Source organism: Stenella coeruleoalba (genome assembly GCF_951394435.1).
Source record: "Stenella coeruleoalba genome assembly, chromosome: 4".
NCBI classification, from domain to species: Eukaryota; Metazoa; Chordata; class Mammalia; order Artiodactyla; family Delphinidae; genus Stenella; species Stenella coeruleoalba.
Window position 1 is genome coordinate 137,705,960 of NC_137149.1, and position 14,802 is coordinate 137,720,761.

General features: G+C 39.7%; 1 protein-coding gene and 1 long non-coding RNA gene across 11 annotated transcripts in view; one reads left to right on the forward strand and one right to left on the reverse strand.

Moving 5' to 3' along the window:
- The window catches only part of LOC307185701, a 133,752-nt gene that overhangs the window by 99,832 nt on the left and 19,118 nt on the right, over positions 1 to 14,802 (forward strand). For all 4 annotated transcript variants that reach the window (XR_013828149.1, XR_013828150.1, XR_013828151.1 and 1 more), the window contains exon 4: positions 14,227 to 14,348. This is a non-coding gene — a long non-coding RNA (uncharacterized lncRNA). The remainder of the gene's footprint in view (positions 1 to 14,226; positions 14,349 to 14,802) is intronic.
- Positions 1 to 14,802, reverse strand: part of GRID2 (glutamate ionotropic receptor delta type subunit 2) — a 1,377,005-nt gene that overhangs the window by 35,963 nt on the left and 1,326,240 nt on the right. The gene's annotated exons all lie outside the window — the stretch shown is intronic.

The window sequence follows — 14,802 nt, forward strand, 5'->3', positions numbered from 1 at the left end:
TTCTGTGTTCCTTCCCTACATGCAGAACGACGCTCTGGATCTTAATGCTTTTATGAAGAACGTTTTGCTGCTTAGAGCGAGATGCTGGCATAATGTCGCCCAGCATATGCTACACACAAAGAAATTCAATTAAAAAGACTTCTATTATTTAACACAGTGTGGAAGAAAGCCTTGGGACAAGTTTGAAGTTGATAAAATACATCGTTTTGGGCTTTTCACACAACTGATCTAGTTTCCTTTTAATGCCAAAGGGGAAATAATCTTACCTTGGAGAACAAGAAGAAAAGTTGACCAGAGGCTTTCAGAAGTGGTCACATTCACATAAGAAATACCTTCTTTTATTCACTCCCAGGGTCTGGGGATAACTGCAAAGACTGCAGCTTTTAAAACGTATGATTTTCATAGAGGTTTTATTCTCAGTTCCGAACACTCTTGGGCTCTACCTAAGACCTGCCTGGTTTTGGCCCTCCTCCAGCTGTGCCCTTTCTCACATAGCCAGAATGGTCAGGGCCAAGGTCATGAGCCTGTCCAGAGTGCACACCATCCCCACGGTTCCCTAGGACTTCCTGGCCAGACAGCTCAGAGTGCCTGCCCATCCAGGACTCATAAAAGCCTATTCCTGTGTGTGATTTCTGAGAGCAGATCTCACAGCCATGGGTGTACACAGGTCTCTAGGGTGGGGTTTGGGGGGTGTGGACAACTCGACATGCAAGCTCAGGCGCGCACACCTCTGTGTGCGAGACCCTCACTGTGTGGACAGAGCCGGAGGTGGAAGGCTGACTCCCAGTGCCACTGGGTTAATGCAGAACTCCTAGCTGGTCACCAGTTAGAGACTCAGACCTGGCTCCCTTGGGGTCATGAAGGTATACTTGTCAAGAGAAGAGGAGAGAACATATTTTACCTCACAATGTTTAGCTTGATTTACAAGTTTTACACAGTTACACTTAGGATATGTGGACCCGTATGTGCACTCTTGCCCCGGCGCTTGGATTATTTAGGGAGAGACTGCTTAAAACTTTATAGGGGAGAACTAAGCCTACCTGGAAGGAGTAAATAACTCACTTTCAGTGATGAATTTACCTTTTTTACTGGTTTCATGTCATCCACGTGTCTATGAGTTCAATGATAATCGACATTCATCCAGAGTTAAACGAGAGTATACTAGCCCTAGGGGCTATGATGGGGAGTTAGTCTTTAACTTTTATTTGATATTGGAGCATAGTTGATTTATAACGTTGTGTTAGTTTCAGGTGCGCAGCAAAGTGATTCAGTTATACATATGCATGGATCTATTCTTTTTCAAATTTCTTTCCTATTTAGGTTATTACAGAGTATTGAGCAGAGTTCCCTGTGCTATACAGTAGGTCCTTGTTCGTTAACTGTTTTAAATATAGCAGTGTGTACATGTCAGTCCCAAACTCCCAGTCTATCCCCCCTGCCCCTTTCCCCTCGTAACCATAAGTTCGTTCTCTAAGTCTGTGAGTTGTTTCTCTTTTGTAAATAAGTTCCTTTGTATCTTTTTTTTTTTTGATTCCGCATATGAGAGAGATCATGGTATTTGTCTTTCTCTTTTTGACATGTCCCTGTCATCTACCTCTGGGTATTCCCGCAGCCTCAGCCCTAGCGCCCCCTGCTGACATTCCAGGACTAACAGTGCACTGGAGCCTCCACCACAACTTGGATGTCTTTCTCATGAAATTGATGGGTCTAAAGTTCTGTTCCTTCAGTGTGTTGTTCAAAAAGGGCAGTAAATTTGATTAACTGACTTTACTAAAATGATGATGAATATTAACAGATTACATTTCACCCTTATCCCAGCCCTATCCAGATAAAGTCATTTGCATTTCCAGAAGTGTGTTCCAAGGGACACTAGTACAGAGGGCTTCTGCAAAAAAAGGGTCCTGTGGTCATCAACTTTGAGAAACACCCTCTTGGCAATTTACAAAAAAAAGGCAGCCTATGTGGAAAAGAAAATTTGTATGATTGTTTGAGTCAGCATTTCCCAAATTAGTCTTTCATTCCCCTTTCCTTGTTTTTCTCCCCAAATAACATACATTAATAACCCATGGAGCTAAAATTTTGAGGAATACACTTGAGAAATAGTGCCTTGAGCCAAAAGGAGCAACTCCTCGTGGGCATGTGTGGCACCATCACACCCATACGTCATCACAGCATCAAAGTCGCTTGCTTGGCTTATCCATGAATACCATTCAGACGACATTAGGAAACCAACCCTGTAGGTATTTGCCTCCCTGAAGATCTAGCTAGTCAGGGCACCACTGAATATCCTGAAAGAAAAAATATAGTCACCCCTAAAAGAAAGAATTCTTCTTAAATCTGAATTTATAGGTACATGTAAAAATAAAAGGAGACTACAGAAGCATCTTCTAAATGAGAATATATCTGGGCACAAAATGAGCTCCCAAATTTCCCTGTCCTCCTATTCTTGCCACACTATATTGGTCACTGTCTGTGGAAGTCGAAGAGTTTTTCTTCATTGCACTCATCATTTATTACTATCTGTGGTTACTTGATGAATGTCTGTTTCCCTTTCTAGAATATGTTCTCATTATCTTCCATGCTTCCTAACACAGAGCAGCCACATATTTATTGATTGAATCTGCTCAATACAGTTTTTGGTAAATGAACTCTACCCTCACATTCTACTTTTTTCTTATCATTATGCTATTTTCTTATTTATTGCATTTCCTCCTATTCATCTATTCATTCAGTAAACATCTAAAGAGTGGTTTCATGTAAGGTATTTCCTTGGGTACAAAATTTATGTTAAACCACAACTGTACGTCCAGCCAGAATGGCCTGGGCAACACTGAAATCATTTCAGTACCCTCAATTCATGCTGATTTATTCTTTCGTTAGTTCACACGTTCATTCAGGAAACAATTATTGCTTACTCTCTCTTCTCGGTCGTATCTGGTACCACTTACGCTGTGTCCTTATTATTTCTACACCTGGAAAATAATTTGGTTTTAAAAATAATCATTGAAGTACACATACTCTGTGTCACCCATTTTGATTCTCATAGGAGTAAAGGGCCTTAAATGGCCAAAGGCCGTAAATGGTAAAGGGCCAAAGAATGTGTTTAATTGTAAATATTTAGGTTCAGCTGGTGGTAGGAGTTGTTGAGGGGAAAAAGAAAAGAGATTTCTCTATGTGCTTTCAAGTATCATCATGTCACAAAGATGTCTTTATATGGTCGATCTCATGAAGCACAGGTGACTGAGGCACTGCAGGAGACCTCATCTTTGGGGATATATCAATACAAAGAAATTGGGCCATAGGATTCCTCAGTCAGACTCTGACTAGCCCACAACAAATTCTGGGAACACAGGCTGGCATGGAATACAAGGGTTGGAAGGAAATGAAAGTGTTCTCTAAGCCCAGAGCTCTGCTATAAACTTTCGCCACACAATCTAAAGCTCCCTGGAAATTCCATCAGAAAGGTCTTACTACACCCTCCTTTTTATTATATAAAAAATCTATTTAAGGTTTAGATAAAGTTTAGCAAAATCTAATTCACTGCCTTAAAGAATAATGGGATGAGTCCTTATAATTAATGAGATTCTTTTTTCAAAGGTTCAAAAGCTCTGGCATGTTTAAAAGAGACTTAATTGCACTTAAAGGAAAGATTTGCCTTTTAATTTATAAGCAACACTGGTGTGTGTGTGTGTATGTGTGTGTGTGTGTGTGTGTGTGTAACAATGCAAAAAGCTAGCTGCAAAATTCTTAACGTGTACAAAGAAAAATTCTAGTTCCATGCAATGATTGTTTTTGTTACATGTGAAACTTCCACAAGATGGCAGTCTTTGCTCATAGAGAGCAAAGTGTTACGGTGAACCTGTGGGTTTGAAACGTTAAAGTATAAACTTCTTGGTGCTGTAAACACTTTAACTATTAGAAACAAAGTTGGATGTTAGACTGTGATGAACAACTGGAAGTGTAAAACCTCTTTTTGGAGTGTAGTCAGAAAAATTCCTACCATTTTACCCCAGAGTGATTACTGTGGAGAGTTATTATGGAGAGAATTAATGAGGCCATAAACAAAAGCATGTTGTTCCTTGCTTGGCACTTAGTAGGCTACCAAAACTCAAAAGCTAGAATTATTATTGTCAGCATGTGTGACAACCATTCTGTCTCTGGACCTGTTCTGGTACATACTTTTTTTTTGCGGTACGCGGACCTCTCACTGCTGTGGCCTCTCCCGTTGCAGAGCACAGGCTGCAGACGCCCAGGCTCAGCGGCCATGGCTTACGGGCCCAGCCGCTCCGCGGCATGTGGGATCTTCCCAGACCGGGGCACGAACCCGTGTCTGCTGCATCGGCAGGCAGACTCTCAACCACTGCGCCACCAGAGAAGCCCCTGGTACATACTTCTTAATGGAGAATTCTATTCCCAGATGAGTCAGTGAATGATTCATGATTCACTGACAAAACACTGCATTTCCTTCTTTTGTCCAGAAGTATTAAAACATTTGTAATCTCACTGAAGAGCAAAATCTTAGAAGTCCATAAAAACCTAGCTTCAATTTGAAAATGGCTAATAGATCAATCCTGCCTGCATTAAATTCTTTATTGATAGAAATGAGCAAATTTCAGGGGAAAGGAGCATGGAGGCAAAGGATCCCCCCTTCATATTCAAATAAAAATATTCAACAGGTTTGCGGTGTTTATCTTGAAAAGCTTTTTACTCACTTTGAAGATAAAGCCTCATTTATGTGTTAGAATTACATTTTTTTACATTAATTATTGATCACTTATCATCCTTAATCACTACTCTAGAATCTGATTTTCAAATTAATTTTTTATGAAAAATCAGGTTGCTGAAAGATGGATGCAAATTTCTAATCCCACATAGGTAACTTTGATTTTGCCTTTGAATTAGCAGTCTATAGGGTCCTTTTTAATTTTGTTAATTTTCTTACAGTTAAATTCCTGCTGAGCTTTAAAAAAAGATATTGGTTAGAGGCCAGCTGACTTTTTAGTTGCCTCTGCTGGGAAAGAATTTAGGGGTAATCAGAAATTAAAAAAAAATAAGGGCAGGGATTCCTTATTCTAGACCATGTAATGTAGGGATTCCTGTGATTCTTTTGAAATTGGAATTCCCCCTCATGTTCACAGAAGCACAAACTACTAGAATAAAAAGATTGAAGACATCATTTATTCTATTTCCCTCCACTCAATCTACGGATGAGGAAACTGAATCAGAGATAACAATAATTCCTCCAAATCATCACATTCGACACAAAAAATAAGTTACGCACCACGCTAGGGTAATCAGAGGCTCTCTGCAGCCAGAGGTGAAATGCCAGGGCTCCAGCCACTGCAGGCCCTGCCTTGGCTGTTCTGAGGGCCGAAGGGATCAATATTTTAGCAATATTCTAGTACATCATCTAAGACACAACTGTCGGGAAGCACTGCTGTAGAGATTAAATGACTCTCTTAGTGACTGATACAGAGTAAATAGTTGAGTTGGGGCTGGAACTCCAGTCTGTTCCCCGATGCTTTTCCCTCTGTTACTCTACACAGCCTCGAATGTGTAACTCTTTGGAGAAGACCTCTTTTCGCTTCAGAGATTTGTTAAGACTCCGAGTAAAACTGTCATCAATATGTTCCCCCCAACCACATGATATAATTGTAGTGTGATTGCAAATTTATTCATACCACAATTTGGGTGTACAAAGAAAATGTAGCTTTTCTCTGGAACGTAACTGATTTTCCTCAGGAGGAATGGGCCGGCTGAGCAGTGGGAACCAAACTAAAATTAGCTCTACGATTTAAAATTTAATCTGCACTAATAATTTAACATGTCTCTAGCTTTAGCCCAATTTACTTGAACCAATTATTCCACCTTTCTGATTCCTCCCTGTTTCCCTTGCTCTTTTCCATGATGGCGTCAGGATTCACGGAGGATGACATTAGGTCTCCTACGTGGGTGTTTGGTGCGGGGAGCTCTGCCTCTTGCTGGTCCTTGGATCTGCTCTGGCAGGTCTCCTTTGAGGTTGCTTGGGCCTGGGCCCAGCCCTTAGACACTAACTGCTACTAAAGTCGGCAGAGGCAGTAAGTCTGCTAAACTTGGCTAATGTCTTTCTTAGCTTCTGTAGGGCTTGTGGCCTCCTCCCAGCTGACCTGACCTCTGAGGTGTTGTACACCTTTCTCAGCTTCTACCATTTTCTTCATCCAGCCCCTGACTATTCTGTAGCCCTTTAGACACTACTACAGTGTCACGTTGTCACTCACTGAGGGTCCCAAGGGTGGTCCATGTGCTCTACCTCAGGATTCCTACCACTTGGACGGAAGGGAGGCCTGGGAATGAAGACTGAACCTTTCTTTGCTTTTTCCCCGATGTGCGGCCCTAGCTTCTCAACTATCTGAGGTCTTCTTTGTTGGTGCAAATGCTGGTGGGCCCAGGGAGCTCCGTTCAGAAACTCTAATGGGAAGGGAAGCATCAGGCCTTCTACCCTTGTGGCTTTTTTTTTTTTTCCTTTTGGTACGCGGGCCTTTCACTGCTGTGGCTTCTCCTGTTGTGGAGCACAGGCTCCGGACGCGCTGGCTCAGCGGCCATGGCTCACGGGCCCAGCCGCTCCGCGGCATGTGGGATCCTCCCGGACCGGGGCACAAACCCATGTCCCCTGCATCAGCAGGCGACTGTCAAACACTGCGCCACCAGGGAAGCCCCCCTTGTGGCTTTTAATCTCCCTAACATCTGTCTCTTCTCTTGCCCGTCTCCCATCCCTTGCCCTCCACTGGAAACCTCTGGCCAGAAGAGGGGCAGCTTTCCTTTTCTTTCCTGGATATCCTTCTTACACACCAGGTCTTCAAACTTCTTGGCCTGTCAGAGTAAAAGGGAATTTTAGCTATATAATGAGAGAAACTCTATGATGTGAGACCTCAAGCATTTCTTCAGTTTGGAAGTACTGAGGCAACTCAGAGGTAGGGATTGGTGAGGATGAAAATACATTATTGTAACATCTCAAAAACATTTATGTGGTACATACTTATGAGTTTTATGTCACCAAATTAAAAATATTTAGGAGTCTCTTTACTTAATAATGTTAATGTTACTTGTCACCGAGAAAGAAATTTGGGAATAACTGAAAAAAAAGTATTTTTTGACACAGTGAGTGGATCTGTTTTGACCTGGAATACCCACATTATTAAATTCATTTGCTGGGTGCTCACAAGATTTTCCTCTCCATGGTTACTGAGGAAGGATTAATAATAGCACGCAGAGGATTTTCAGAAAAATGTCAGCTCAGAAGGTTTTTCATTCACTCATCACTTCTTTCATTTTGGTCTTGGAAAATTTAGGTAAACTTAGACTGAAGCAAGAACACTTCTCAAAGATTCAGATTTAGCGTTTGATTAAGTGGTGGCCCTCTGATTGGCATGCCTGTTACCACTGCTTCAACATCAGAGTTGTAAAAAAAAATTCTGTCAACTTCTTGTGAACCAGGCATTTGTTGTTGTTTTTTTTCCTTGAGTAAAACCTCTAAAGGATCAGTTAGGAGTATGAGACACAACAAATATTCATTGATAACATCTAATACCTCCGTAACACCAAATAGCCCAAAGGAGGCTATTAGAAGCTATTTCTTTTGTTTAATTTGAACTTTTAACTATTTCTTCCAGTTACTTGAGCCAAATGCCATTTACTTAAATCCAATCCACTGTGATTGCTTAAAATCATATAGGTGAAAAAAAATCATATAGGTGAATATGGCATTTCACATAAGTTCACAAGTATCCCCTTTTAGAGCAGGGGTCAGAAAACCTTTTCTGTTAGGGGCCAGACAGTCAATGGTTTAGACTTTGAGGGCCACATGGTCTCTGTTGCAGTTACTCAACCCTGCCTTTGTAGTCACAGAAACAGGCCCAAGTCAAGTTTGGTCTGATGGCTCTAGTTGCTGACTACATTAGAAATCCCATAGCAAATAACTCCATGAGGTCAACAAGCTTCCACTTCACTGATGACGAAGACGTTCAGAGGGGCTTAAGTGACTTGGCCAAAGTCACATCATTAGAAAGCATCAGAGTCTGTTTTAAAACCAGAGGTTTTGACTCTTATTCCAGTTCTTTTGGCTCTGTATTTACATATAATATGTAGTAATGCCTCCTATTAATATGTGTGCCGTTAAACGAGTACAGAGTTATCATGTTGATTTTGTATTTGACCATTTTGAGGAAGAATTGGGCATACACACTGTATATCAACAATGAGAGTATAATAATTCAAGTGAATTTTGGATATCCTTGGTTTTCTGATTATCCTAAAACATGCATCTGAACATTTATTCTGAAATTGGGACCACCCATGTTCCAAGAGTGACTGCCTTAATTATTCAAGATCAGGTAGTATTTGTTGTCTGAGGTATTTGCTGGGTCATTTTCCAGGCGATGGAAGCTGTATTTTGAAATCAAAAGGATAGGAACAGATACTATACCGCTAAAAGAAATACCAGGGAAGTGACTATGATTTACTAAGAATGGGTAAGACAACTGAATGAGGCAGGAAAGGTGTTGTCTCTTTTAGTCAAAAGATATAAAAGTGGTTTTTAATTATGTATGTCTAGAAGTATTGTAAACTAATTAGAAGTTTTTCAGGGTTGGTAAAGAGTTACTATAGACGATTAATGAGCATGACTGGAAGGGATCTGGGCGGTGAGTTCATATTTAACTCCTGCCTGGTGAGGTGAAATGACCTGCCCACCTCCCCACTACAGGGCCGAATCAACAGGGCTTGGTTTAATTACAAGCTCAGTTACTGCTGAAGACTGCCACATACAGGGACTTGCATAAAAAAGAAGCTTCCTGTCCTGCTTCGGTTTGATATCTCACTTTCTAATTCGATAAAATCGTCAATTGGTCAGATCTGGTTTTCTTATTAAGAAAACAGTGTTCCATGTCCTTATGCAGTAACTAAGGCATTCATTTTTCTGTGTATGGGAAATAAAGTGTAAACTTTATCCAGAAGACCTATTTTCCAAAGGAGTAACAATAATAAATGCATGCATAATGTTGCAAACTTTATAAGGCATTTATCAAAAACATTGCATATCATTTGATTTACTTCTTAAAATAACCTTGTGAGGAAGGAATTATAGTGATTGATTGGATGATTGATTGACCACTCCCCACCCCCCACCCTACTCTTTATGTTTGTCTAAAACTTTAAGAAGGCTGATGTTATTAAGTTCTCATTTTAAAACTGAGGAGATTGAGCCTAAGAGGTGAAGAAAATTTCCCAAGGTCGCAAGGCTGGTAAGAGATCCAGCCAGCTCTCAAACCCAGGTCTTCTGGCTCCTGTAGTTTTTTTGAATATGCCGTCAAGATGTCTGGCATCCCTAAAGAAAACCAGTATAATTGGAAGCAGCCTCTTTATTTCCTGGTACTTTATTCGCTGAGGAATTGACTACTCAAGTTCCTTGGATAACATGTATTCCATTGTATCCACTTACAAACATTACACCTCGTGTAACACATCCTGATGTCCCTAGAGAGCCACATGAATATCACATGAGCTCATTAATCTGTCTGCGATTACAGTAAACGTCAGATGAATTCATTATCATGAGGCACTTTTGGGACTTTGCCAATGTGATCAGAACGAGGCAGTGTGTTCAAAATAAGTAAGTCCTTACTCAGTGTAAGTCAACATGTTGTGAAGTTTCAATTTATGTTATGCAGACTTCCATAGTTTTTATTAGCCCGATGAAAATTTTCCTTAAACAATAGCCCGTAAAGGGTACAATACTTATTGAATTACATGTAACTATTTTGAAAACTGTGCATTATTTAAACTTCAACACAAAGTAAGTTTTACGTTCAAATGTTGATGAGATTTTTGTTGGTGCTAAGAGTCGTCATACTTTATAGAGAAGTTACTTGGTTGAAGACGAACCTTAAAGTTGACATGTATGGTGCCCATTCAAATTGCTCTCTCTAGGTTAGAGTCATGTCCTCCCACCCCAAGTCTTGCACTGCCGAAGGGAGCAAAATCAGCCTTGTTCACAGGGAAGCAATTGCTTGAAAAATCAAATTAGCAACATGATGGATCTCAAGACTTTGGTGACTAGTAAACTTTAATTATTGTATATTTTATGTGTTTATGCTGGCAGTAAAAGTCAAGCACTCATTATGGAAATGGCAGACATGATCTTTCATAAAATGAGTGCTGGGGCAGCAAATGAATAGATAATCAGGATAATGAAAGCAAGCCACAAAGATGCTAGAGAGCTGAAAAGACCCGACAATGGCTCCCACTGAGATAGAGGGCATAATTGCAACTGGAAAGAGAACACTTTCGGTGATCTTTGAAAATGTCAGCATCATCCTTAAGCTCAGTGTGATATTTAGGTTATAGAGTAAAGGGGAAAAATTCTTTCATTCTGCAGTGAGAAACTGGCAGTGATCATCTCTGCTTACAGTCATTCTTCAGGCAATAAAAAATCTTCTTATGCAGATCTTTCAAATGCCTGTTTATGAAAAAGGGTCATAAAGTCAAACTTATTTTGCTTAGTGTATTGTACACGTTTTATGAATATTTTCATATCTTTGAGCCTGACAACTAAACCTTAAAATAAGTGGGGTCTTGATGTGTGCGCTGTGTGTAAGTGGCTAAGGATTGTGATTGATACAGCCTAGTAGAGAGAAGATTATCGAAAAGAAAACTTTTGAATGAACAAACATTCTCACGAATATGTTCATAAACAAACACTGAACTTTTTTTTTTTTTCAATTTTTTTTTTTTTTTTTTTTGCGGTACGCGGGCCTCTCACTGTTGTGGCCTCTCCCCTTGCGGAGCACAGGCTCCGGACGCGTAGGCTCAGTGGCCATGGCTCACGGGCCCAGCCGCTCCGCGCCATGTGGGATCTTCCCGGACTGGGGCACGAACCTGTGTCCCCTGCATCAGCAGGCGGACTCTCAACCACTGCGCCACCAGGGAAGCCCAACACTGAACTTTTGATCATTTGAATAACAACTTAAATATATGAAAGGAATTCATTATTCTAAGACCTGTTTTCGTAGTAGGTACTTTAATGACTAACTGGTGAATTCTTTTATGATGCAAATAACATCTTCTAACTTAGAGGTTGTACACTGATATATACTTTAAAAAACCTAAAGGTATATTTGTATTAAAGTTGGTGGGTAAATTCAGTGTAGTTAATTAAAATTCTCAGCCATGAGTTAGATCATTGATAATAGTACAATTTTACTATGTTTTACCCATATTTAGATGGAAAGTCTAAAGGATTAAAAAATATTCAGACTTTTTAGGTGTATTTTGTTATATTTAGCATTATTCCAGCTCTGCTGAAAAAGTGTTTTAATTTTTTTAGTAGAGAGCATTACGATAGTCACGTAACATAAAGTTTTCTCAGAGTGACTAGAACCACAGAAAAACAATGAGCCTCTTCATTTAAGACATTTTAGACAGTGAGTTCTACTTTCTAACTTCTTTCCATCATGAACCTGAATATGCTATTTCTATAAACGGGAAAAAAACCCTGAACTTTTTCTTGGATGATTACGTGCAATTACACTACTGTGTGATTCCACTGCAGTGTGATTATGTATTCCCAAAGGGCAGTGAAAGGCCCTGTGGAAAACGGTCACCAAACTTTGGTTTTGGAACGATGGGCAGTATAGTGACAACCTTTGGAGTAAGTGTTGTCTAGGAGGCCTCATAAGGAAACCTACCTTGTAGGCACCTTGATCTGGGACTTCCAGCTTTCAGAACCACGAGAAATAAGCTTCTGTTGATTAAACAACCCAGTCTGTGGTATTTGGTTACAGCAGCCCCGGCTAATACGCATGGATTGTGAAACAAAGCACAGGAGCAAGTGTCATGATTTCAGAGTATAGCTGTCACTTAGGAACAACTTTCCTATTCAGTGGCCTTTCCAATTCTGCAGTTTCTCTCCTTTTTCTCTCTGAATGATGTTTGGGATAGAACTGGTCTCACACTCAGAACCTGCAGAATTTATGCTGCTTCTTCTCCCTATCAGTATCTAAGGTGTTTTAAAAACTTGGATACACACAAGTATCTTTCTTCTTTAAAATATCAGTTTATAATTTGCAAAGCATTTCTTTTGTCATTATCTTGTTTTCATTACATAGTCCACAAATGAAAACAAGTAAGCCCTCTACTTTATCATTTACTTTATTAAACAAAGTTTTCATTTATAAACTTCCATTAACTCCTGTGATGTGAAATTTCTGTGTTGGGGATGTTACAGCCATATTTAAAAAAAACCTTTGCAAGTAAACATTAATTGTGTAAACAAGTGTGAGGGCGATATTTAAATTGCTCAAGAAATGAAACTGTTTTCAAGTAATTCACAGATGATAATCTGATATGACAAAACTGAGAAACTACTGAAACTGATTACAAATCATTATTCAACACAAGATCTCTAAAACCTTTATTTTGAATGCCAATAGCTAGCTTTACTTTAGTTGGTAGGAGCCAGTTTTCTTTCAAAGTGTAATATCATCAGATGTGTAGCATTTGTTTTTAGGCTACTACTAAATACTCACTCTCTGGGCATATGTTAATAAGTAGGAACATACATTTTAAATAGAATACTTGGATTCCTTAAGTAGTTTGAGGAATAACTCTTATTTGAATAGAAGGACAGCTGTCTTTTTTTATGAGGCAGCAAACAGAGATACTTGGATATAAATGGTTATTTATAAAAAATAACATCATATGCTGTGTAGCAGTGAGACTCGTGTAATTCCGTGCAGAAAGGATAATTGATGTGTTATTGCTCTGTTTCACAATTTAGCTTTCCCATGTCTGGGAGATATGCTGGGAGTTAGTCTATTCCATCTTCTTAACGAGACTTATCTATTACCTCAGATAATGTATCTATTTTCTTCAACCAGCAGGACTAACTGCTTACTGGAGTGAAGTTTTCAGCAGTTATTAGAAAGAAAATTTGCCAACAGATGTAAAGGAAATAGTCTATCTCTCCATGAGTCTAGGTGTCGAGATAAAATGAAATGGCATGGATATGCTGCTGTTGTGAAAGGGATGTTGACACCCACAGTTTCTGTGCAAGCTCATGAGAGCTGCTTGTCATTTTCCATGGTAATAGCAAGAGCTTTATGTGCGGCAATGTTTACTTACTTAATGATATTATGGGAGGCTTCAATAACTCAGGGAAGAGGCTTGATACAAAGTGAGTGTCATTCAGTCTCGATAACAATTGTCACAGGGACTGTGTGGCTGTCTCTTCATGCAGAAATAGGTTTTGTAATACCATGTGTGTGTATGGATGAAATGGAGGCATTTGCAAAGCCTGCTATTTCTTTACTTTACCCCAAACCTGACATAACCAACCTTTCATATCTGTTCCAAATCCAATTAGAAAGGAAACAACCTAGCTAAGTGGGGATCTGAAATATTTCTAAGATCCTTGATGAATGATTGTGGAGTGCAATTTACCCATTTTTGGATAGCCAGTTATATTTTTCAGCAACTAAATTCATCAGAATGTTGGCAAATTGTGAAGAATCTTTACCAATACAAGATGCTATGCTGTGTCTATTTGTTTCTAGCTGAGTAAAAAGGATAAAACCCTCTGACAGAGGGATCACTGAGGTAAAACTCAAGCTATACAGATCACTGCAAGTAATGGCATTCCACACACAATAAATGGGCACACTACCACAGCAACAAGGGTAATGTGAGGAACAGATCCACTCTGTAGTTATTGATACCCTTGTTGGCTTACTTTCTAGGAGAGGCTACACTGTACGAGACTATAGTGAACGTGCTTTGAAGTGATTTTTCTGGAGTTGTAATAGAAAGAGGGCATTTATGCACGTAACCAGTTCTCACAGTAAGCATGACCTGCAACACAAATCAGAGGAAATTAAAACATAAGGATTGCTTCTGTTACAATCCTTGTTACATTACAATGAGTCCTTGTTACATTAGATGCCAAGTTACCTCTCAGTGAGTCTCAATGATGGTCCACAGAGCTCTAGAGATCCTCCAGGATCTTTCACGTATAAGAATTTGTCTAAGATGCATGAACAAGATAAGCTGGTATTGGGGCCAACATAGGTAGAGTATGGTAGAGAGACAAGCGAGGATGTTACCACTTAATGTCACTGATCGTTACCTAAGACCACTGGGCAGAGTTCCTAGGTTTCTGAATTTTCTTTTTAAAATTTGGCTTCCATTTTCTTTCAGCTCTGGACAAAGGCTGCCTATAAACATGCAGATGGGAAATGGAGCAAAAAACGTCCAAGGAGATCATATGTAATAATTGATGGCAGGGGCGACTGAGTTCCAGCATCCCTCTGAGATCAATGGTAACTATTCAGTCTCTCCCGTCATCTGCTCCTACCCCATGCCAGTCTTATTACTTTCATTTAAGGATGTGATCTTGGTTGGTGATCAAAGAGAAGTTAAAGAATGAGAGTGAGGTACAGAGAAGGGTTTAGGAAATATGAAGGAAGGAAAACAATTTAAGGACTGAGATTTTTTTGCAAGGGGAGAGTGTAGTAGTTAAGAGTATGAGTAATTAGAGTTAGACAAACTTGGGTGGAATCCTCGTTCCATTACTTTCTGTGTAGGTACAGGCAAAGTGGTATGACCTCTCTGAGCTTCAGTTTTTCTAATGAAATAATTCCAATCTTAAATTGTATTGTCTATGCAAAGTACTTAGCATGGTATCTGACATGTATTAAGTTCTCGATACCAGGTAGCTATCATCGTAATTATTATAAAGACTCATGTGGCGCATCTATGATGACGTTGTAGAGT